Genomic DNA, 27322 nt, shown 5'->3' on the forward strand with positions numbered 1-27322 from the left:
TGTCCTTGGGCCTCTACACATTTTTTCCAGCGACTCTGCCATGACCGGTACGCGCCCTGGAAGGCGTCTTCTGGGACCTCTCGCAAGGTCTTCGTCACGCCGGATTGGATCTCGTCTATGGACGAAAATCGGGTTCCTTTCAGGGCTGACTTAATCCTAGGAAACAAAAAGAAGTCAGCTGGGGCGAGGTCAGGACTATAGGGGGGGGGGGGGGGGGGGCAGCGTTGGCACCTGGTGTTTGGCCAGGAACTCGTGGACTCGTAGCGCGTTGTGGCAAGGCGCGTTGTCGTGATGGAGTTGCCAGGTAGCGGAGATGTCCTTTCTCGTCCTGACGACACTTTTGCAGAGTCTTTCCAGCACATCCACGTAGTAGGCAGCGTTAACTGTCTGTCCTTGAGGGACAAACTCCTTATGGACCACTCCTTTGCTGTCGAAAAAGACAATGAGCATTGTTTTCACTTTTGATTTGCTCATTCTTGTCTTTTTGGGCTTAAAGGCCTTTAACCACCTCGAAACTTGTGAGTAGGACAGAGCAGAGTCCCCGTAAGCCTCACGAATCATTTTGTTAGTCTCCTCAAAAGATTTGTTCAGTTTAGCACAAAACTTAATCGCGTAACGTCGCTCGATCCAATTTTTTCCGTGACACGGTCGGCGCGCAGAGGTTTACAATAACAGACGTCCTGCCGCTTCCACAGCTAGGAGAGCACTGAAACCGGTTTCGCGGCAAAGCTTAGCGTCCCCCCCACCTACTCCATGTGGCCCGCTCCCACTCCGACTACTAGGAGCGGCGCGGGAAATTCAATTGCATTACTTTCGGAACGTACCCTGTAGGTCTATAGTTTTGCGCATCTGCTCGACGACTGTTTTTGGAGACTGGGACTACCTGTGCTCTTTTCCAATCATTTGAAACCTTCCGTTCCTCTAGAGACTTGCGGTACACGGCTGTTAGAAGGGGGGGAAAGTTCTTTCGCGTACTCAGTGTAGAATCGAATTGGTATTCCGTCAGGTCCAGTGGACTTTCCTCTGTTGAGTGATTTCAGTTGCTTTTCTATTCCTTGGACACTTATTTCGATGTCAGCCATTTTTCCGTTTGTGCAAGGATTTAGAGAAGGAACTGCAGTGCGGTCTTCCTCTGTGAAACAGCTTTGGAAAAAGGTGTTTAGTATTTCACCTTTACGGGTGTCATCCTCTGTTTCAAAGCCATCATCATCCCGGAGTGTCTGGATATGCTGTTTCGAACCACTTACTGATTCAACGTAAGACCAGAACTTCCTAGGATTTTTTGTCAAGTCGGTACATAGAATTTTACTTTCGAATTCACTGAACGCTTCACGCATAGCCCTCCTTACGCTAACTTTGACATTGTTTAGGTTCTGTTTGTGTGAGAGGTTTTGGCTGCGTTTAAACTTGGAGTGAAGCTCTCTTTGCTTCCGCAGTAGTTTCCTAACTTTGTTGTTGTACCACGGTGGGTTTTTCCCGTCCCTCACAGTTTTACTCGGCACGTATCTGTCTAAAACGCATTTTACAATTGCCTTAAACTTTTTCCATAAACACTAGACATTGTCAGTGTCGGAACAGAAAATTTCGTTTTGATCTGTTAGGTAGTCTGAAATCTGCCTTCTATTACTCTTGCTAAACAGATAAACCTTCCTCTCTTTTTTTATATTCCTATTAACTTCCATATTCGGGGATGCTGCAACGGCCTTATGATCACTGATTCCCTGTTCTGCACTTACAGAGTCGAAAAGTTCGGGTCTGCTTGTTATCAGTAGGTCCAAGATGTTATCTCCATGAGTCGGTTCTCTGTTTAATTGCTCGAGGTAATTTTCAGATAGTACACTCAGTATAATGTCACTCGATGTTCTGTCCCTACCATCCGTCCTAAACATCTGAGTATCCCAGTCTATATCTGGTAAATTGAAATGTTGCATGGTCATCTGTCCAGAAAAGCTTCATTTCCACGTTAAAACTGAGTACCTGCAACTTTTCGAAATACTAATTTATCTACTTTGAAACGAAGCCCATTTGAAATCAAGCCCACTGTGAACAGCAAATCTGCATTAAAGTGAGGGGTGACACGTTGTTGAATGGATCATTCGCAGAAGGAAAATCAGCTGCTGACAGTGCCTGCACATGGTGTACATGGTATGGATTCAGCTGAATCTCTCCAGATAGTCTTGCGATCAACATTACTTGTTCCAGCTGACACGAGGGCTGCCGTGAGCTTCCTGATCGAGTGGAGATGTCCTCATCCTTGCAGGTCTGCCCCAGTCGCGAGTAATGGGCTTACATATCCCTTCCTCATTAAGATGATAATGAATTGCTTCAAACGTCCTCCTGTCGGGTCGCCGTCGTTCTGGAAATCTCTTCTGATACAAACTTCGAGCGCCATAGCAAATGAGTATCTGCCAGCTCCGCATTTGAGGACACTTTGATTGCACGGTAACGGATACCAAGTCCGTCATGAACATTACACACTTGACGCTACATGATTGATGCTAGTAGAGGAACAAAATTAATCGCATATCTACACAAGCAATGAAGTGAATCACATGTGAACATTTCAGTATCTTCGTTCAGGTGGAGCAACAAATACTGGTGACCGACCTAATAATTACAACTTACTGTAATTCTAATCAGACGTAACCGTGAGGATATTTTGAACATATCATGCAGGAAAACATTTCATGTAATGCTGCTGTGTTGTGTTTCTGCGTGTTTTCCATGACTAATGTGATTAAGAACCGTTTTAGAAAATAAGCTCTAACATGAAAGTACAGCGTTTCCAGATCGCTGTCCGTATAACAAATTTCATTCCTCTATGTGTGAGTAATGTTTCCTGAAAGTTTTGCGATAGTGATGAAAAGACGTTTTAACGCCAAAGCTGCTGTTTGTTTACTGGCTGGCTAGTTTCGAGCTTTTCCCGTTTTCACAACCCACGTATTTGTGTTTAAGATATGGCCGGTGTGAACATTCTGTTTATGTCATCACACGTGAATGTATGGAGATACATTTACGTGTAATGACATAAATAGAACTGTCCACACCGACTATAACTTACATACAAATACATGGCCTGAATACAGATACATGGCCTGAATACAAATACGTGGCTTGCGAAAATGGGCAAATTCCGAAACTAATCAGCCAGTAAATAAACAGCAGATTTGGTGTTAAAATGCCTTTCTTCAATATTTGAGAGCTGAAAGACACTACGTACTGAAAATGTTTATATTTTGCCATACCGTTTTGTTATGCCCTGTATTTGACACATTTCTCATTCATTTCAGGTGACGTCCACGTTGTATCTCACACTCAGCGTAGCCAGTGTTTAAGATATGGCCGGTGTGAACATTCTGTTTATGTCATCACACGTTAACGTTAAAATCAACGTTAACGTTGATTTTCAGATTCATCTGCCAACATTGTAGTGACGCGTCCCAGGGTAACCCGAAGACGATGGCTGTTTAATGTCTTCATTGGATATTTTTCTTCCCGTTGAATCTAATCAATAGACTTCTGCGTCGTTAGGCATATTGACAACAGTAATTGATTCTCGTTTCGAGAAAAAAGACTGTCGCTGGCAACTGTCTGATTCTCCACTGTTCGACAGGTACGGTCTTTGGCCCAAAAGACGCTGGCGGAATTATTGGTTCACAGCTGTGCTTATTCTCGCGACCTAGTTGACGCACTGAACAACACAAATAACAGACGGTTTGCACTTCACACTTTTAAAGTATTCCAAGTCAGATAAATACAGGAAATAAATACGTATAGTTCGTTTTCGAACATTTTTACATGTCACCCTTCCTCATTCGCACCCCCAAAACCTAGGGTGGAGTAGGGGTATCTTACTCACGAATTTGCACAAACAATGAGCCATTTATGTACAAAATTTGGTTCAAATTTCTCCAGGCGTATCTGAGTTACGCTTTTATGTCACGCCTTGTCACCCTCTTCCTCAGCCGTAGGGCTGCTATGCGTATCTTACTGTCACTGTAATTTACTGCAGATAGCAACTGGTACGTGTGCCAAGATTCGTAGAAATGGCTTCAGGCGTTACAGAGGTACGTTGATGTGTCACTGCCTTTTGCACTTCCCAACCCCTTGCCCCTTGGAGTAAGACGTCAGCGGAAGTGTCGCCCAGAGCATAGCGACCCCGATAACAACGGAATCAAAGATAATTCCTCTTCTTATAGAATACTGTTATATGTAACGGTTTCTCACCCCCACCCCCATCTCTAGGAGTGGCAGGGATGTATTACTAATTTAGAACTCTTCGTGGATGTGTGCACCACAACTCACCAACGTTTCACCGTAATCGGATGAATCGTATACGAACGCATACGAGATGAACAAATAAAAATTAATTTGTACGTATTTGACAGCAATATGTTATATACTTAATTTTTATTACGAGAGAGTGCTGAAAAGTAATGTCTCCGAATTTTTTGTTTGAAAATTCATAAGGTTTTTTAGGTAAACAAACATTATTAACAGTCTAAAGCATTATTCTTCATGTCTGCATACTTATAGTCAACCATGACAGACCAGCTTGTTGATAAGGTCACTGTAGAATGCTTGGCATTGTTGATGTAGCCACAACCTCACCTCTGCTTGCACCACTTAATCACCTTCAAAATTAAGCCTTCGAAGGTGCACTTTACGTCTTGGAAAGAAATGAAATTGGAAGGTATCAAGTCTGTATGGAAGACGATCGATGAAAGTGAACGTAAAGCGTCGGATTGCTACATGTGTGGCAGGGCTCGTGTGTCGTCCGGCAGGAGAGGGTGCTCCATGTTGACGAACTCTTCGAATTCGACGCTAGATTACAGCACGGTGTTTCTCACACACCGACATATTTGCGTCATACACCACCAAGTTACGCACTACAATTTGGAGTCCTTTAACGGCATAGGGTTGCAAATTTGTAGACATGAAGGATAAGGATGCAGAATGTTAATAACGTTTGTTTTACTTAAAAAGCTTCAAGAGTTTTCATATAAAAATTTGGAGGCATTAGTTTTCAGCACGCCATCGCATTACTAAAATCCTAAGCATCTCTATAACGTTAAATAATGTACGCTGACGGTAAGCTATAATACTGGAGGTGGGGTGGAGGGGGGGGGGGGGCGAGGGGATGGAGGGAGAGAGAGAGAGTAAAACACTTTGACCCCGCAGAACCGAACCCTGGATCCGCGTCTGCTCGAGTACAGTGGTTATCTCTAACTCAACTGCTGATGCATGTCTTTTCAAGAGCGCAGAAAGAAAACTGAATACTAAAATGTTGGCAGGAAACAAAATAACGGACTGCGTGACTGCTGTACATGTTGCTCACATACAGGATATTTCTAAAATATTTCTCCGATTTCACAAGACTATATCTTCTGCATGCATGAAGACAGAAACTTCGGGTGGACTTCAACTCACGTATCGAAACTAAAAATTTACTTTAACATCAGCTGGCAATTCGTGCGGTTTGCGGTGGGTTCTAACTGGTGCAACTAACTGGTGCAACTAGCTCGCTCGTTCTTTGCCCGACCCAATATCTATCGAATCGAGATTATGATAACAGAGCAACAACAAGAGTTCCAACAGGATGAAGCACCACCGCACTGGCGTAGACATGTAAGAGCACTTCTTAACAATGAACTGCCTAAACAATGGATCGCCCTTAAGAGGCGTTCGGATATCACATTACAAAACTAGCGTCCAAGGTCACCTGCTCTCATGATGTGTGATTTTATTGTTGCCGTGGGGATTCCTGAAAGACACCGTCTGTCCGCTTCCCTTACCAACTTATTTGGGTGCAATGAGATGGCGCACAGGAACATCTGTGAATGCAGTGTCTCCAGACATGCTCGCCACTGTATCGCATGAGTCTGACTTTCCTTTGGATGTTTTGCGTGCGTCTGGTGTAGGGCACATTGGACATTTGTGAGAGGGAAATGAAAATTTGCTTCCTAAATGTAAAAAGTATCCCAAGTTTGTGCGTGCATGCATGTATAAGATATATCATTGTAAAACAGGATGGTTCTTTTGAACATAAATACCTCGTAATCCTAAGAGTAAGTTGAAATCTACCCCAAGTTTCTGCCTTCATTTGTGTAGAAATCGTGTGAATCTTTTGGAAACATGCTGTACTATTCTACTAGATATTCTCCATTTCTCCTTGTTGATAGTGTCTACAGGGTGAACATTAATAAAACCAACAAACTGCAGGGACGGGTTCCTGACTAGAAATGGAGGAAAAACTGTCGTGTGTGCATGTGCCTGGAAAGGGACGGTGATCATGCAACGACATCAAAACGGCCCGCAACACAGTACAGAGCTGCATGACATCCACGTCACAACAGATGTTCAAAGTGGCCTTCAAGGAAATGCAGGTGTTAGGGATAGTAGCGGTTGACATGCAGGATACTGTAACAAATGTGGTTATGCACTACCCGATCTTGAATAATGTGAAATAACTGATTCCCAAGTCAAAGACTCAAAACCCAGAAATCCTCTACCAATTGGCTGTGCGACAATGTATTAACGTCAACGTACATGAACACTTTATGTAATTACTATGACTGTAATGGACTCTTTAAAACCACAGGCAATAAACATAAAAAAATCCTTAGCTCGTGGTCTCGCGGTGCCGCTCTTGCTTCCCGAGCGCGGGGTCCCGGGATCGATTGCCGGTGGGGGTCATGGATTTTAACCTGCCCCGAGATGACCGGGTGTTGTTGTGTCGTCTTCATCATCATTATTCATCCCCATTACGGTCAGAGAAGGCAACGGCAAACCACCTCCGTTAGGACCTTGCTAGTACGGCGGTGCGGGTCTCCCACATCGTTCCCCTACGCTCTGTCAAGAAGCACGGGGCTTCATTTCCACTTCCATGTTCCAAAGATGATTTTGCATGAATAGATCGATATACGATAGTATAGTAGTATGGTGTTATAGGTAAATGTTTGCTCTTGCTCAGTAGGTGTATGGAGTACGGGTTATGTATGTGTTAAGTTAGCATGGAGGTTGAACTGAATTGTATTGTGAAGTGAAATAACTAAAAATATACCTATTCGACAACAGAAACTAAACCAGAGTTCATATCATTTAAGAAAATGAAACCGAGCATCCCCTAGACCAGTACGTAAGGTTCCATTTCAGCATCTACCATGGACATGGATTACGGACTTACAACTTTCGACATCAACGAAGAACAATAACAAACGAGTACTACAAAAACTGTTTATTTAAATTCTACCGTTGCTAGCTCTCACTGCAGTGTGGCACTATCTCTGCGGGCCAAGTGCTGTGAAACTGTGACGAGCCCCCCAAATTTAAACTTACTTCAAAATTAATGAATCGACTTTGGGTTATAAGAGGGTGGAGGCACTTAGAATACACATAATCTCACTTTGGCTTACACCAAATTGGCGGGCCACTTGCCTGGAACTTGTACTACGGTTCGTCTCAATATTATGTAGAACCCGGTCCTCCGAAACTGGTGTAACGCACAGACAGGCCGCTCCCTGCACGTTCATCTGTATGAAAGGACCCGTGATCACACAAACGTCCAAAAAGGGCTTCAAATGTTGTGTGATGTGGTTGCTGTCTGTGAGGGTATTTGTTTTGGCATAGCCGTGCTGCCTCTCGGCTTATTCCCGACACGAATAACTGACCATTCTGCTGCTAACTGTACGCTGCGTCAATCACACAGCTTGCAACACACTAGAAACACACGGCACGTGGTCAGAGAAACTGTCTTTCATCAGCACCATCTACCGAGGCAACGACGTAATTCTGGACACATGTTTATGGGACAGTTTACCTCAATTTTAAGTCAGGAATCAGTCCCTGCAGTTTGTCGGTTTTATTAACGTTCACCCTGTGCATCACTCAGCTGAAAGAAAGTTTAATTTGACCGAGAAGTTTCATCTCATGATACAGTATCTTCTTGCGATTCGACGCCAGCCAGCTTTCTTTCCACGGTTAGGTAACCAACTAATTAACACTCTGAACATCTACAAACATCAGTACAGCTTTCCAAGACGCCATACCTCAATCGTATTAATCATTGTAAAATATGACCTTAAACACTATACGAAGCGACTAATTTAACGAGAGACATTTTAGTGTCTAATTCGAATCAATATGTTTAAAAATGTTAGTGTCTAATTCGAATCAATATGTTTAAAAATGAAATAGTTCATTTAAAAAAAAGTGTATTGATGTTAGTCGTCAGATACCATAAATACAGACAAAGTGTCGCCTGTGGAACAGAAAATTTTTCATAAAAAATATGCTTTTAGGAATCTCACCCGGTTAAATTCTTACTCCATAGCTTTTTTCTCTTCGTATCACAGATACTGTATGTTTTTTAACTTCTTTAACCTGACATCTAGCTCAAGGCTGTTTCTATGCTGCAGGACGATAGTTGTTATGTGTGTAGAGAGCAACAATTATCAGTACAACGATTCCCCTCCGTTGCGGAACTAGCAAGATAGATTCTCAGTGAGCCCTCACAGACTTGGAACGGAGTACACTCGGTGCTGTGAGGATAAACGAGAAGTGTCTTCAGTAAATAAGCAGCTACGCAGACGCGTACACCACCGAGGTAGCTGCCGCCAACAGGCTCGGAGCCACAACAAGTTCATTTTGTTTTCAGTTAATGACGGCGTTATCAACCACAAGCAGATAGGTTATCACAGAGACTAACGCTGGCACATAAAGAGCTCGGTTCTTCGTTCTGAAACAAGAAAAAGAAAGGAAGGTGCAGTTTAACATCTTAAGATTATTAGAGATGGAGCACACGCTCGGAGCGGCAAAGGATGAGGAAGGGAGCCGGTCGTGGCGTTGGTTAAGGAAGTAGAGTGACACCATAGAAAAACAGAACGGCGCGATAAGTGTTTGAACACTGCTCCTCGCGAGTACAAGGCCAGTGTTCTGAGCTAGGTCTCAGATAAGAAACTGCTCTTTTAAAACACATATTGTAACTGTTATCACGCAATCATTTGTCAAGCAGACTTGTTATTCTCACCTAATACCATCTTATCTGATCTCGTGAAGTCTCTGTAAGTCCATCTTTACACAAGAAGTTTGCGGGACCGCGGCTGTTCTGTATAAAATGTCGAACCAGAACACCTTCAACCGTCTAAATTTTCAGTTTTATTTGTGTTACCATGTACCGTTACATTACGCCATATTCAGATCCCCTCACTGACGTGTGACTTCTGGTCCCAGCATTCAGCGACGTATCAGCAGATTGCTTCTTAATACAGCGATCCCCTGGATCATCACTTGAGTCGGCAAGTGATGATCGAAGCAATCGCTGTGTTGAGAAGAAATCTACGGAAACTGGTCTCTATTTCGACTGAACCAGAGATTACACTTTGGTCAGGGGGCCTCAAGATGGCATAATGTAACGCTAAAACTGGTTGCACGAATAAAATAAAAGTGGAACTTCAGACGGCTGACGGTGTTTCCTTTTGACACATTACTGTGATCACTTAAAGTTGTTCATTACACCACTGAGGACTGAGAGACGTAGTATCGGTTTCTTTGAAAGAAGGTCGGACTCACTTTGGGTGCAGACCACCTGAAAACACATATCCTGGATGCTGTTAAAAGGTAGCTGTCGCTCAGGGGCTGTGAAACATCATAACCAGATTTCTGAAGAGCGACGACAAGTGCTACAGAGCCTCCCAAAACAGAGTAGTCTAAAGGCGCGATATGTACCACTGCCCCCTAGCGGCGGGGATTGCACCGACAAGCGCAGTCGCTGCACGTGGAGCGAGGTACGTCATCGAGGCCTGCCAGAAAGACAGGCCGCCGTGGATACGTCGCGAAGGTAGGCCGAGCTCGCTCGCTCGCACAATTCAGCAGACAAACTGCGTTTCTACACCTGTTAACTCGTAACGGAGTATGTATGCACAAACAAGAATTTCATCTTCTACTGGAATCCACTATTATAGTCTTACTGTTATCAGTCCTACAATGAAAGGAAGGTCTGTTAATAATTTGTTATAGCTGTACTGCGGTAAAATAAATTTAAAGTCATGCCAAACTGATTATCAGTTGCATAAGGCACCACATCTTGTGTGAAATGAGGACCGTTGCGCAGAAGAGGCTCGATGATATAAACAAGCCGTTATGCCATTTATGTTGAGAGCTGATCTTAAATTTTGTTCTACAACTAGTGGCTCAAATGGCTCTGAGCACTATGGGACTTAACTTCTGAGGTCATCGCTCCCCTAGAACGTAGAACTACTTAAACCTAGCTAACCTAAGGACATCACACACATTCATGCCCGAGGCAGGATTCGAACCTGTGACCGTAGCGGTCGCGCGGTTCCAGACTGTAGCGCCTAGGAACCGCTCGGCCGCTCTGGCCGGCAACTAGTAATCACTGTTGTTGTTGTTGTTGTTGTCTTCAGTCCTGAGACTGGTTTGATGCACCTCTCCATGCTACTCTATCCTGTGCAAGCCGCTTCATCTCCCAGTACCTACTGCAACCTACATCCTTCTGAACCTGCTTAGTGTATTCATCTCTTGGTCTCCCTCTACGATTTTTACCCTCCACGCTGCCCTCCAGTGCTAAATTTGTGATCCCTTGATGCCTCAAAACATGTCCTACCAACCGATCCCTTCTTCTTGTCAAGTTGTGCCACAAACTTCTCTTCTCCCCAGTCCTATTCAATACCTCCTCATTAGTTACGTGATCTACCCATCTAATCTTCAGCATTCTTCTGTAGCACCACATTTCGAAAGCTTCTATTCTCTTCTTGTCCAAACTAGTTATCGTCCATGTTTCACTTCCATACATGGCTCCACTCCAAACAAATACTTTCACAAACGACTTCCTGACACTTAAATTTATACTCGATGTTAACAAACTTCTCTTCTTCAGAAACGCTTTCCTTGCCATTGCCAGTCTACATTTTATATCCTCTCTACTTCGACCATCATCAGTTATTTTACTTCCTATATAGCAAAACTCCTTTACTACCTTAAGTGTCTCATTTCCTAATCTAATTCCCTCAGCATCACCAGATTTAATTTGACTACATTCCATTATCCTCGTTTTGCTTTTGTTGATGTTCATCTTATATCCTCTTTTCAAGACACTGTCCATTCCGTCCAACTGCTCTTCCAAGTCCTTTTTCGTCTCTGACAGAATTACAATTTCATCGGCGAACCTCAAAGTTTTTACTTCTTCTCCATGAATTTTAATACCTACTCCAAATTTTTCTTTTGTTTCCTTTACTGCTTGCTCAATATACAGATTGAATAACATTGGGGAGAGGCTAGAATCCTGTCTCACTCCCTTCCCAACCACTGCTTCCCTTTCATGCCCCTCGACTCTAATAACTGCCATCTGGTTTCTGTACAAATTGTAAATAGCCTTTCGCTTCCTGTATTTAACCCCTGCCACCTTCAGAATTTGAAAGAGAGTATTCCAGTCAACATTGTCAAAAGCTTTCTCTAAGTCTACAAATGCTAGAAACGTAGGTTTGCCTTTTCTTAATCTTTCTTCTAAGGTAAGTCGTAAGGTCAGTATTGCCTCACGTGTTCCAACATTTCTACGGAATCCAAACTGATCCTCCCCGAGGTCCGCATCTACCAGTTTTTCCATTCGTCTGTAAAGAATTCGCGTTAGTATTTTGCAGCTGTGACTTATTAAACTGATTGTTCGGTAATTTTCACATCTGTCAGCACCTGCTTTCTTTGGGATTGGAATTATTATATTCTTCTTGAAGTCTGAGGGTATTTCACCTGTCTCATACATCTTGCTCACCAGCTGGTAGTGTTTTGTCATGACTGGCTCTCCCAAGGCCGTCAGTAGTTCTAATGTAATGTTGTCTACTCCGGGGGCCTTGTTTCGACTCAGGTCTTTCAGTGCTCTGTCAAACTCTTCACGCAGTATCTTACCTCCCATTTCGTCTTCATCTACATCCTCTTCCATTTCCATAATATTGTCCTCAGGCACATCGCCCTTGCATATACCTTCTATATACTCCTTCCACCTTTCTGCCTTCCCTTCTTTGATTAGAACTGGGTTGCCATCTGAGCTCTTGATATTCATACACGTGGTTCTCTTTTGTCCAAAGGTCTCTTTAATTTTCCTGTAGGCAGTATCTATCTTACCCCTAGTGAGATAAGCTTCTACATCCTCACTAGTAATCACTAAGACATCATAATACTATATTCCAGTAGAAGGTACAATCTCGTTAATACGTACGCACCCAGTTGAGAATTAATAGTTTGGAAATGCATTTTGTCTGCTGAGTTGAGCGAGCGAACGAGCAATGTCCTGTCTTCCTAATGTACACGCCGCGGCCTATCTTCGTTGCCGGCCTCGTACGTCATTTGTCGTCCATTTTTGAGGTATTTCGCGACATTTACGGCGTCGTGTGTCGTATATTTAATTACTTGTCTGAGCGTCATCTACAGTGTTTCGGAGGTTGTTAAACATTAATAAGAATCACACTGTATAATCCCCTGGAATACTGCAATGCAATGTATGACGTTATCATGCTGCCATCTTTGGGTTGTCAGAAATAACTAAATACGATCCAGTCGCCTTAATATTACAATAACAAAACAGAGTCTCGCTGTTTGAATGATGTACCGGAGTATTTAATACAGAGCAATTAACACACTCAATTCTGCAGGAGCAATATGCAGATCCTCATCTGGGCTTAAATTTTCGGCGGTTTCCTGAAACCAGAAGAGGCAAATGGAGGGATGAGGGTTTCTCAAGACTGCGACCTTTCCTTCTCCCAGATTGACTAATGAAGCTAATGTGAAGACTAATAATGTACATAGAAAAAAGCTACGGCTCATTTATCCCCAGTTCTTCACTCATTTCCTAAGGACTGCACTTTATCGAAGTATACATTCTTCTCTATTATTTACCACTCTTCTGGTCTCCACAATTTTTATCTTCTCAAAGAAACTTTTTTTAATGTGTTCTCTGGGATTTTCTCCTAATACCTTACTTATATTCTGCTGACGTTAACTGTGTCTGGATACGGAACATGCACAAGGCTCGAGGTACATTGCATGTTGTACATTTGAAATGTAATAACGTAGATATAAGGTGAGAGACGATCTACTGTTAAAATAACCACTTATTTCAAAACAAATTAAGTTAACCATTCCAGACCTGTGTACATCAAATGTTACTGTATCGTAGCTGTAACAGAAGTATTTTTGCCAAATGGAAACCTTATGTAAATATTTGTGAATGTTCAACCCTTTCACCATCAGCAAGTGCTGCCAACTGTTGGGCATCACGATGATAATATCAGTAAATGAGTGTGGCAGTGCACAGCAGCTCGTGATCATCAGAAGACATGAATGTGGTTGATTCACTATATTCCACTGTATAATTGAATATTGTTATTGTCATTTTGCATGGTAATTATTGAATGAATATTTTACTACTTATTAAAATAGGGAACATTTCGTAATTAGTTATTTTAGTCTTTAAAATGAAGCCAAGTGTACACAGTATGTTTTGAAACTGGGTACATCTTTTTGTATAAATCTTGCTCCTAAAATAATTAAAAAATCATCTATGAGCATTACCACACAAATAAAAATTTTCCATCCTCCAGATAAAATTCTGGGCTGATAGTGTTTAGGTAATAGTAACAGAACATAATGTGCTGCCATGATATAATACATATGTCCAAGAAAATATTCAGGTTATAGTTAAAAAAACATGTCTTTTATTTTAGTAGATATGTTTTGTAGGTTCTAGCTCACTAGCTCACTCACTAACTCAGTACCACATTTTCTATTTAACTCAACATATCTTTTTAATCTAACTCAATACCACATTTTCTAATTAACTCAACGAATTTTTTAATCCAACTTAATTCCTCATTTTCTAATTAGCTCAACTGATGACATCTTGGGTTGTCAGGTGTTCTGCCAGATATCAGCATCGTACTTGCACGATATTTCGATAGCCTAACTCATTAACGAGTTACACTACCGAAATATCGTGCAAGTACAAGCTGATATCTGGAAGAACACCGGACAACCCAAGTTATTACATCAGCAGGAAAGCCCGAAGAATGATAATTCAACTTATTTTTTTAAAAATTCAGTATATTTAAATAACACAACCAATTTCTGAACTTTTTCTCAGTACCTAATTTTTTCAATAATTCAACCAATTTTAACTAATTACCTCATTATCCTCAATAACCAAACGATTTCTAAGTTCATTATTTCATTTCACATCGTGTTTGTAAGAAAATAAATTTAATAACTCATTTTCCTAGGCGATCATAAGAAAATAAATAAAATGAATTAGCTAACAGAGGTAAATTATATTACAAATTTCACATCATGAACTCAATATCGTGAAATTCATTATTTCTATTTTTATGTTTTTTAATTCCTTTATATTTCAATTTCATTTGTCCTTTTCTAATTATTTCGTAATCCCAACTATCAATTAATTTATAATATCTTTTTGGTAAAGCAATCTTAAAATCATTATTCAGCTCTAGACAAAGTTGCTCTCCCAACTAGTATTTATATATTGACACTCAGTAACATCATATAAAACATTTATCTCTGGCTCACCTATTTTTTAATCTGTTTTGATAAACTAACATCATTGAGCTTCTTCATTAAAGTCTCAAGTTATAAAGACAATTTTTTATTAGTTTTTATATATAAAAGATTTTATTAAACTTTTAATAACTTATAATGTCCATATGGTAATGTATTTATTCTATTTTCCAAGACATATCTTTTATTGTTATATGGACTCAAAGGTTTCTTGTTTATTTCAACTGAATAGACTTCATGTTTCTCACTTTGAATCAAATTAATTGTTCTGTAATGTTTTCTGTTGTTAAACAAACAATCTTTGTAGTCTTCTAAGCTTATTCTGTTTTTAACAAAACATTTGTTAACTCCTTTAGATTTTTTGTCTATTTTGTCAACAACTTTACAAGCATACATTTTTGCTCTCAAACCGCAAAATTCTTCCATTACTTTTCCGTTACATTTATCTTTCATTTTTCCAACACTTTTCTTGTTTACTTGTGGAATACCATAAATATTATCTGCTGCATAGTCACTTGTATCAAATTTAACAATTATTGCTTCTTCATAGAAATCTTCTGTTTTAGTATTGTAAATGTAACTATCAGTATCTTGATAACACAACTCAATATTTTCCCCATATTTTGGTTTCATAGCTCTGTAGTGAAAATCATACATCAGTTCTTTAGATAGATCGAGTATACTCATTCCAACATAGATAGGTTTACTAAATATAATTTTTGTTTTATTCATATAGGTAGCAGCAAGATTTTCATTAAATATAGTTCTACATTTAAAGTTTGGCTTAGCTACAAGTTTATCACAAATTTTTTCCATCTGAAACTAACTTTATAGCCACTCTGTTTCTTATATTTTCCATCGTTTTACGAAATACAGAATTGTTCATAAATTTGTAAAAATCTTTCTCATAGTCATTTGAAGACTTAGTCCTCATCTGTGTGTTCAGATCTATATATTTCTTTAGCTAATCAGATGGTGTAAATTTTAAAGTTTATATATTGTTGTGAGTTTTATTCTCAGAGACAGATATTGTTTACATTTTCTATAATTAACTACATAATTATCTTTTTCATTCAAATTAGAGTTCAACTTACTTTCATTGGTCCCCGGCACAATTTTTCCTTCAAGACCTAATGGAAAATCTTTATGTAAATCATGTAATTCTTTGGTATATTCTAGATCTACCTCGAACAATTAGCCATCTCGACAAGTATGTGCCCTTTCACTTATTTTTGTACAATAAAAATTATTTGGTTCATCCCATTCAGATCCACCATATGGTAAATATAGACTCATAACATAACCATAAAGATTCTTTGCATCTAAATCTTGCTAAATAATTTTATATCTTTTTATCATCAAAAACTTTTAATTATTTATTATTTGCTTTTACATATCTCTTGCAACATTGTGAAATTCCTCATCTTATTCCTTTTTCAACCATTAGAATCATATCATAATCACATAGTAAATCAAATGATTGTTTAGTCAATTTCAACATTGCATCCCAAGATAAACCTGGTGCTGTAAAATACCAAGATGGATCTAATTCATATGCTTTTATAAAAGGTTTTCTGAACCTTTCGAAATACCACAGCCAATAAAAAAAACAGTTTTAGATACAAATCATGCTATTCACCAAGATTTTTCATATTAAATTTTTCCTAAACCATTCTTTCATGTTCAAAATCTTCTTCCAAGAATCCACATAATCATAAGGAAATACACCTCTTCCGATTACTAGATTAAATAATGCTGTTGAGAAAAATGGTGCAGCGATTGACAAGAGTGAACCTATCTCTATTATCACTGCAACAACTACATTATGAACATTGCCACACCAACCAAATGTTTTCATGAACTTTTAGGTGGGTGATGGTCTAAGAGGAAGGCCATTAATGAATGAATTTCTTTATTCGTTCATTGATTTCCATCAGTTTTGAATCAACATTTTCTTTTGTTCTACTGTTACCACCCATCGATGCATTTATTAATTGTCAATTGCTTTGTGTGTGTGTGTGTGTGTGTGTGTGTGTGTGTGTGTGTGTGTGTGTGTGTGTGTGTGAGAGAGAGAGAGAGAGAGAGAGAGAGAGAGAGCGAGAGTTTGTGTGTGCATGAGTGGAAAGATCCCCACACCTGAAAGTAGATCTCTTCATATTTCTGGTGAGTGAGTAACATATTTGCAAACTAGAAATTGCTTTGGGAAAAGTGGGTCGGCTGTAAATAGCTGTTGGAATGTATTAGCAGTTTCAGACATGTCCATGCAGTTTAATTCTACATCCAGAGGTTGGTAGTAAAAAATGGTTCAAATGGCTCTGAGCACTATAGGACTTAACTGTTGAGGTCATCGGCCCCCTATAACTTAGAACGTCTTAAACCTAACTAACCTAAGGACATCATACACATCCATGCCTGAGGCAGGATTCGAACCTGTGACCGAAGCGATCGCGCGGATCCAGACTATAGCGCCTAGAACCGCTCGGCCACTTTGGCCGGCGCCGTTTAATACCTTTACGATGATGATATAGAGGGAAAGTCGACATCACATTCCTGTCGAGTGAATAAGATGTTTAGACATGTCCATGCATGGGGAAAACATGTTTGTGTTAGCTATAAATAAGTGACTGTCCTAAATGCATTTGCATGTTCTTGAAGCTAGATCAGCTACGAATAGCAATGCTACTATGTTTGCAACATGCTACACTTTTCAGCCTGTCTGGAGAAAACAAGTCTGTGTCAACTATAAATAGAATAAGCTCACAAGTATCCTGCAAGTTTGACAGGTCTGCGATTGGGATATTGGAGCCTCCATCCCATAGGATGACAAATTTAACTGTTGTGTGACGGTATCTTTGTTTAACACAGTATTGAGGTGTGACTCAATTTTTTTTTTTTTTCTAATTCGTAAAGTCACAGCATGCTATCTTTTCTGTGATTTTGCCAGGTACTACTGATGTAATTATAAACAGTATCTTCTGTGCTCCAGCTATCTGTATTATGGAAATATTTATTGCTAAAAATGTAAAAAAATTGCATGTTTTTATGAATTATTTATCCAAAAAACCTCATCCGAAAACTTCAAATCACTCAAAATATTGTTTGGTTTAAATTAGTCTACTGTGTTTATTTCCATTCGGTATGGTATTATATTTTGGGGTAAGTATTCCCATTCTCAAACGATATTTTTGGCTCAGAAACGGGCGGTTTGGGCAATAAGTGGTGTAAGTTCACGAACCTCTTGTTGACCCCTGTTCACGAGTCTGGGTATTTTGACACTGGCCTCTCAATATATATATATATATATATATATATATATATATATATATATATATATATATATATATATATTCCTTACTGTCATTTCTTGTTAACAATACTACATTATTCTCATGAATAAGCAGCTTTCACTCGGTTAACACTCGGCAGAAATCAAACCTGCGTTTGGATCGGACTTCCTTAACTCTTGTGCAAAAACGTGTGCTGTATACTGCTGCATCCATTTACAATAAGCTACACTCGAATTCAAAAATCTTAGCAGTAATCCATGCGCTTTCAATCGAAACTGAAGAGTTCCCTTATGGATCACTCCTTCTATTCTGTCGAGGAGTTCCTTGAAAAATTAAGCTAATTCTTATTGTATTGTTGACTGCGTTTGCTTAAACTTAAGGACCGACTTTTTTCGGGTTCATAAACAATTATTTTTATCTGTTAATACTGCAAATTTCGCATGACCGAATTCCTAGTATAAAATATGCATGTTGGCAACACTGTTTCCAGCGCTCTTCTGTTTATAACAAAAGAGTCACAACTTGCACATAAACCATTCTGCATCGAGTTTTGTGTTTCGTTTGAACTTTTTATTAGGTACAATGTCAATGAGGAAACACATCTACATCTACATCTACATCTACATGACTACTCTGCAATTCACATTTAAGTGCTTGGCAGAGGGTTCATCGAACCACAATCATACTATCTCTCTACTATTCCACTCCCGAACAGCGAGCGGGAAAAACGAACACCTAAACCTTTCTGTTCGAGCTCTGATTTCTCTTATTTTATTTTGATGATCATTCCTTCCTATGTAGGTTGGGCTCAACAAAATATTTTCGCATTCGGAAGAGAAAGTTGGTGACTGAAATTTCGTAAAAAGCTCTCGCCGCGACGAAAAACGTCTATGCTGTAATGACTTCCATCCCAACTCGTGTATCATATCTGCCACACTCTCTCCCCTATAACGCGATAATACAAAACGAGCTGCCCTTCTTTGCACCCTCTCGATGTCCTCCGTCAATCCCACCTGGTAAGGATCCCACACCGCACAGCAACACAGTTGTCAATGAAAAAAGACACATGAAGATGGTGTTTAAGAAAAGTGATAAAGACTTCACTGTTGTTGGAAATCTGTCAGAGGCATTGCAGCAATATCTTTGTCCTCAAGTAACGGTATTAGCATCACATCCATTGTGCAGGAATTGCTACAGTCACTACAAGAAAAAAATTTGTGACAATCCACCTGAACGTTCACCACCAACCGAATGTGAAAGTGAAGAAGCCAGTGCAGATGTTTATATTCCTGGATGTGAAGTTGTTGATGCGTTGCATGTTAGCATTTCTGCTGTAGCCGGTACTAGATCTCCCGCTAAACGTCCATAAAAGGTAAGAATCACAAGTAGAAAACAGTATGTAAAAAAGAAAAGTGGAAGAAATTGAAACAAGTTTTACACAAACAACATCTACATCTACATCCACATTCCGCAAGCCACCTGACGGTGTGTGGCGGAGGGTACCCTGAGTACCTCTATCGGTTTTCCCTTCTATTCCAGTCTCGTGTTGTTCGTGGAAAGAAGGATTGTCGGTATGATTCTGTGTGGGCTCTTCAAAGCTTCGTGAATTGTACAATGTACACACATCAAGAAAGTTTTGCATCACCTCGGTTCCGAGAGTTTCGGAGCCTGTACAGAAAATTGGAATAGAAATCAACATAAACATCGTTTCCGCCCTTTTTCTTGCTCATGAAAACCACACATTGCATGCTGTATCACCATACAGCGAGACCTTCATAGATGGTGGTCCAGATTGTTGTACACACCAGTACCTCTGATACCCAGTAGCACGTCCTCTTGCACTGATACATGCCTGTATTCGTCGTGGCATATCATCCACAAGTTCGTCAAGGCACTGTTGGTCCAGATTGTCCCACTCATCAACGACGATTACGCTTAGATCCTTCACAGTGGTTGGTAGGTCACGTCGTCCAGGCATGTTCGATAGGGTTCAAATCTGGAGAACATGCTGGCCACTCTAGTCGAGCGATGTCATTATCCAGAAGGAAGCCGTTCACAAGATGTGCACGATGGGGACGTGAATGCCTCGCCGATGTGCTACCAATATGGTAGCACTATCAGTCAGTGGATGGCATTCACATATCGTACAGCCCTTGCGACGCCTTCCGTGACCACCAGCGGTGTACGTCGAGCCCACATAATGCCACCCCAAAACAGCAGGGAACCTCCACCTTGCTGCACTCTCTGGCCAGTGTGTCTAAGGCATTCGGCCTGACTGAGTTACCTCCAAACACGTCTCCGACGATTGTCTGGTTGAAGGCATATGTGACACTCGTCGGAGCAGAGAACGTGATGCCAATCCTTCGCGGTCGATTCGGCATGTTGTCGGGCCCATCTGTACCGCACTGTATGGTGTCATGGTTGCAAAGATGGACCTCGCCATGGACGTCGGGAGTGAAGTTGCGCATGATGCATCCTATTGCGCACAGTTCGAGTCATAAAACGACGTCCTGTGGCTGCACGAAAAGCATTATTCAACATGGTGGCGTTGCTGTCAGTGTGCCTCCGAGCCATAATCCGTAGGTAGCGGTCATCCACTGCAATAGTAGCCCTAGGGCGGCCTGAGCGAGGCATGCCATCGACAGTTCCTCTCTCCCTATATCTCCTCCATGTCTGAACAACATCGCTATGGTTCACTCCGAGACGCCTGGACACTTCCCTAGTTGCAAGCCTTCCTGCAACAAGGTAACAATGCGGACGCGATCGAACCGCGGTAATGACTGTGTAGGCATGGTTGAACTACAGACAACACGAGTCGTGCACCTCCTTCCTGGTGAAATGACTGCAACTGATCGGCTGAAGGACCCCCTCCGTCTAATAGGGGCGGCTCCTGCATGGCTGTTTATATCTTTGGGCGGGTTTAGTGACATCTCTGAACAGTCAAAGGGACTGCGTATGTGATACAATATCCGCAGTCAACGTCTATCTTCAGGAGTTCTGCGAACCAGTGTGATGAAAAACTTTTTGATGTGTGTAGATGCACTTGGTGCAGAATCTGAAGATAGTGATATGTGCACAAAATGTGATGTGTGGTTTCAAAACCTAAATACTGCTATCTCAGCAGCCACCTATACTGGGAAGGGACAGTTACTGACACTGATACCCGGTATCTACTCGAAGCAGCAGATACATGAATACATACCTACTTCCTCACATTATTTGCTTTCAAAAGCTCATAAAATAAAGAATGACAAAGGTATTTGCACACGACCAAATTCTTACTGTGGGCATCCGTTGGAAGATGATACGCCTACTGTTGCTCTGGAACACAACCTAAGTGATACAAAGATTGCAGCAGGCAAAATTCTAACCGGGTTGATGTTATATCTGTTTGTGAAAATGGTGAAAAAATTAAATAGGTAAAAGGATATATGACAAGATCAATAAGAGAAGCATATCTCCCAATGAAAAAGGAGAACCCGAATTTGTAAATCGGTCGCACAAAATTCTGCTCCTTAAAGCCAAATGAGTAAAATGCCAGCCAGAGAGGGAAGTATTCACATGTATTTACTTCTCTAATTTGAAACTTGCTAATTTCACCATAAGCAGTGTCACAGGAAAGAAGTACACCCAGATAGACCTGATGATTTTGTGTATATGTCAAGAGCCGCAAAATAAATGTTGATTGCAGGAGTGTGCAATGTGTCCTGTTTCTGAAGTGATGACTGTTGAAGCATTACACCTTCAGGATAATGACAATGTCGTAACCTATGCGTTTTTGGAGGAGGAGAGTTTATGAAGAAGACACTAGAGCCAGAGAAGTTTGGTACAGAGGTTAGGCGTTAGGTGATGAAAGTGATAGCTCACCATCATATCCAGAGGATTCAGAGACAAGTCATAGCAGAAGTAAAGTCAGCCACTTCCCACAATAATGACACATTAGTTCTTCATGTCGAATTTGCTGAGATCTGGTCTGTTGCTTTGCAGATCGAAATTCAAAGTTACCACTGGTACACATCACAGGTATTAATATTCATTTGTGTTGCTCCCTTCCATGGAACATCACACTGTTTTGCTATTGTCAGTGATGATCTCGTTCACGACAGTGCACATGTACGCCACGCTGTCAGCATGACAACTGATGATATAGCATCTAGAGGCCATACATTTCCTAAATGGGTGTATGTAACTGATGGTGCAGCATCTCATTTTAAACATTGCTTTCAGTTTTATGAGCATGGTCAACACTGTAGTACAGGAATTCAGACAAAAATGGATATTTACTGCAACAAGTCATGAAAAAACGTGCATGTGATGGAATTTCAGATTCTTTCATCTTTATGTACATATATTTTGACAATTTAAATGCATTAATGTCATAGCTGACAGTTAGCAGTCCTTCCACTTTATCATTTCTCAAGACAGTTAACATCCTACGACTACTCATATTTTAAAATAATAATTTTTAAATTCGCAAAAAGTTACAAATATTCACAGTTTACTTTTCAAAAAATAAAAAAGGTCTGAAGGGCGTATGTATTAATCATGTCTCATAGTATTTGAAAAAAGTATTTATTGAAAATAAATTCAGATCTCTATCACTTCTGGTTTCTTTATTACAATTTTTCAATTTTCCTTTTCGTTACAAGATTTTCACAAATACTTTCGTTTACAGAGGTCTGTAGAGTTTTAACAAAATATCAGAAAATCAGAATATTGTAGGTTTGGAGAGGTATCATGTGGAGCTTCAACACATTTTTTTTTTTTCAGTTAACTTTGAAATAGCGATGTGATGCACCCACGCTTGGCGTTTAAGATTTGAGATGAAATCGCCCCTAGCCTTCCATAACAGCTCTGAAAGAAGTTTCTCGAGAACTGGAAGAGTAAGCGGTGTATTACTCTGGTAGAAAAAGAAAGGCTGCAACTACGTGCTCAGTGAATTTGAATCTTTTCTTTGCCTCGTGCTTATAACGTCACATACTTCTTTTGCCGTCCACAGTAGGCTACACGTCACTCCTCGTCTTCAGTTGTCTCTCTTTTATTATACACATGTAAATCTCTTGAATTTGTATTCACTGCTTCCCTAACTTTAGTAATTTAATGACCAAAGCTGTTAGCTAATTTTGTGCATGGGTCAAAATCTGTTTTATGTCACTGATTATACAAAATATCCACATAGATCATAATTTTATGAACAAATAAGAGCTATAAAATGAGACTTTCTTCCTTTAAAATCGTTACTAGGTCACAGGCTTATACACTCCTGGAAATTGAAATAAGAACACCGTGAATTCATTGTCCCAGGAAGGGGAAACTTTATTGACACATTCCTGGGGTCAGATACATCACATGATCACACTGACAGAACCACAGGCACATAGACACAGGCAACAGAGCATGCACAATGTCGGCACTAGTACAGAGTATATCCACCTTTCGCAGCAATGCAGGCTGCTATTCTCCCATGGAGACGATCGTAGAGATGCTGGATGTAGTCCTGTGGAACGGCTTGCCATGCCTTTTCCACCTGGCGCCTCAGTTGGACCAGCGTTCGTGCTGGACGTGCAGACCGCGTGAGACGACGCTTCATCCAGTCCTAAACATGCTCAATGGGGGACAGATCCGGAGATCTTGCTGGCCAGGGTAGTTGACTTACACCTTCTAGAGCACGTTGGGTGGCACGGGATACATGCGGACGTGCATTGTCCTGTTGGAACAGAAAGTTCCCTTGCCGGTCTAGGAATGGTAGAACGATGGGTTCGATGACGGTTTGGATGTACCGTGCACTATTCAGTGTCCCCTCGACGATCACCAGAGGTGTACGGCCAGTGTAGGAGATCGCTCCCCACACCATGATGCCGGGTGTTGGCCCTGTGTGACTCGGTCGTATGCAGTCCTAATTGTGGCGCTCACCTGCACGGCGCCAAACACGCATACGACCATCATTGGCACCAAGGCAGAAGCGACTCTCATCGCTGAAGACGACACGTCTCCATTCGTCCCTCCATTCACGCCTGTCGCGACACCACTGGAGGCGGGCTGCACGATGTAGGGACGTGAGCGGAAGACGGCATAACGGTGTGCGGGACCGTAGCGCAGCTTCATGGAGACGGTTGCGAATGGTCCTCGCCGATGCCCCAGGAGCAACAGTGTCCCTAATTTGCTGGGAAGTGGCGGTGCGGTCCCCTTCGGCACTGCGTAGGATCCTACGGTCTTGGCGTGCATCCGTGCGTCGCTGCGGTCCGGTCCCAGGTCGACGGGCACGTGCACCTTCCGCCGACCACTGGCGACAACATCGATGTACTGTGGAGACCTCACGCCCCACGTGTTGAGCAATTCGGCGGTACGTCCACCCGGCCTCCCGCATGCCCACTATACGCCCTCGCTCAAAGTCCGTCAACTGCACATATAGTTCACGTCCACGCTGTCGCGGCATGCTACCAGTGTTAAAGACTGCGATGGAGCTCCGTATGCCACGGCAAACTGGCTGACACTGACGGCGCCGGTGCACAAATGCTGCGCAGCTAGCGCCATTCGACGGCCAACACCACGGTTCCTGGTGTGGCCGCTGTGTCGTGCGTGTGATCATTGCTTGTACAGCCCTCTCGCAGTGTCCGGGGCAAGTATGGTGGGTCTGACACACCGGTGTCAATGTGTTCTTTTTTCCATTTCCAGGAGTGTAGGCTGTTGTTTTCGTTGCACAGTGTTACCCCATTGCTCATAGTGTTCATGCTCTTGCTTTCTTCCCTATATTTAGTAACAGTACTGACACTCCTTGACCGGAAATTCCATCGAGTAGACACTGAACGCTGGGGTAGTTTTCAAACTATTTCATCGGGCATTGATGTTCTTCGTGGAAATGCTGAAAAGAAGCTGCAAACTCCCCAAAGTTCAGTGAAAAATATTCACACATATTTATTAAACGAAGCGGCTATAAGCATAACGAGATTCAACTGCTGGACATAACAATGAAGATGTTCTTTTTGGGGAACAATACTGAAAAAATTTAAATAACTGACATTTGAAGCTGACTGCAGAGCTTCTCTACTGCCACCAGCATATATTTCGGTTAAGGACCACGAAGATACGATACGAGACATTAGGGCTCATACAAAGGCAAATAGAGAGTCGCTTTTTCCTTGCTGTATTTGCGAGTGCAGCAGGAAAGGCAATGACTAGTAATGGTGTAGAGTAAACTGTGCCATGCACTGTATAGACGCTTGTGGAGTATTTATGTAGATGCAGATGTCAATGTATGACAATTGGTCTCTTAGTGCAAGTGAGCTGTGATGTCATAGGAAGAGGAGAAAACTCTATAGCACAATTAGGCTATTTTGAATTTCCAATCATTGTATGCATAGGTCAGTTGGGATATAACATCAGATGTTTGGGAAAAGAGTGGAATAGAAATCTGACAATGTTGGAGGATGACATCGATGAAGACGTCATCGGAAGACTGGCAACCTTGTCGCCTGGGTCAGAATGTGGCTATCAAATTACTTATGTGAGTGATTATTAGAAGTGTTCAAAAACATTGTGCTTTGTTTTGTTGTTTGTTATGAGTAAATGTCAGAGTTGGTTAATCACATCAATGATTTTGAATTAGATACTTCATTAACATTCACAAATAACCATAAAAATTAATTAATTGGAAGTTACGCCATATCACCAACAGCACCTGCAGAGAGAAGAATATGATGCAAAGTGGCTTGTACCGTTATACCAATATGGAAACAGGTGACTAGCATCATAAGAGTCTGTAACAGCCCAGCAGACAAGATATAGGTCATCCTGCATTGTATTTACATTGGAAACTCCTGCCTGTACAGTGTGGATCTTCTACTATATGCTGGTTCCACACTATAGCAGTTGGAGCAGCATGCCCTGTACAAACCAGATGTTGTTGCAAGAAACATCCGCTGCCTGGAGACTGTTATTTCTGTCCCATTCGAACTCACTTGCATATTGATATTGCGCCATTTGATGTAGACAAGGCATACTAGAAATTGCTTCCATATTTACACATTGTGTGTGTGTGTGTGTGCACACATATGTATCAGTATATATAACCTATTAGCTCAAAAGTAATCGAACGATCTGAATTTGTGCCACTTTTAAAAATTATTTCTCAAAAATATATATAGGATGTAATTTAGAGTAACTCCACATCTGCAGTATTAACCAAAAATTTGTATATAGGGGAGAGTGTTGTACAAAGAGGATAGTGTATCTAGGAACACATGTTTTTTTGGCCATAGTCCAATTTAATGACTGATTTTAGAATCACATGAAGGAATGCACACTAGAGACCGCCACAAGCAGTTCCAAAATTTACTACAGTTTTTGTTGTTACTAGACATGAGGTTGCGTTTTGTGGAGCATTTGTAAATATTTAGAGATCTAGAGATTTCTTTAAAATATAGTAAAGCTATTTGAAATACATTGTTAATTCTTTAGTCACAGAATGTTATGGTAAGTGAAGTTCTATATAGTTCTTAAACTAGTAATATGAAGTGTGGATAATAAACCCATATCTATTAGGGCATTCGCCATCTTTTACCCTCAAACAGATCTTTTAGCATGGAATGTGGGAGATTTGAAAGTTAAATGACTTTTATTAATTTGCCAGTAGCTTCAATTGCAAAAAGTATTTAAGTTCTAACTGATGTTTCATAATACGTTTGGTTAATCTGATTTCACTTATGATTACTGGAGTGTAGCAGGGTAATAATTAACAGATAGGTGACTAAATACAGGGCTGACAAAATTTTCTCCACTGCAATGCTTTTAAATTTCAATAGCATATTTTCGCATAGGTACATGACTGTGTTGTACCTTGGAACATGTTTTTCCATTAGGAAAACCTTTGTTTTCTTGTTTATTTTTTATAAGTTCATAAAGGCAACACAGCACATAAAAAGTTAATGCCATCATTTAAATAAAGGAATAAGAAAATATAATTAAACTTCTATTAGAGAGGGGAAAATCTGAAAAATGTCCCGAGGTACAACACTCTCCCCTACACTAAGAAACTATAAAGCACAAATGTGTATTATAACATCTGAACTTGTTTTTTTATTTAGCAATTACTATTCATACAGGTTAAGCTGCATTAGTCAATGGGCATAGTTTAGTCTCACTCCACACAAGATAAATTAAATATCTACTTCTCTAAAACATCTGTACCATTTATCAAAATACATGTGACAACTGCTGATATAACTTACAGGATAAGTGCACTTTCTAATTACCACTGTTCGATCTTTGTCCCACACTTGGTGCAAGGCACAATGAATGCTAAAATTAAATATTTACACATCTAAAATGTCTGTATTATTATTCTGCAAAATACATAATACTTGTCAAGTGTCACAATGCAATTATCATGTGTAAAATGTCTGTCAAAATTATGTAGAGGGTACAACTTGCAGTATTTCACATATATATTATTTATC

The sequence above is a fragment of the Schistocerca gregaria genome, chromosome X (assembly GCF_023897955.1).
Source record: "Schistocerca gregaria isolate iqSchGreg1 chromosome X, iqSchGreg1.2, whole genome shotgun sequence".
Lineage (NCBI taxonomy): Eukaryota > Metazoa > Arthropoda > Insecta > Orthoptera > Acrididae > Schistocerca > Schistocerca gregaria.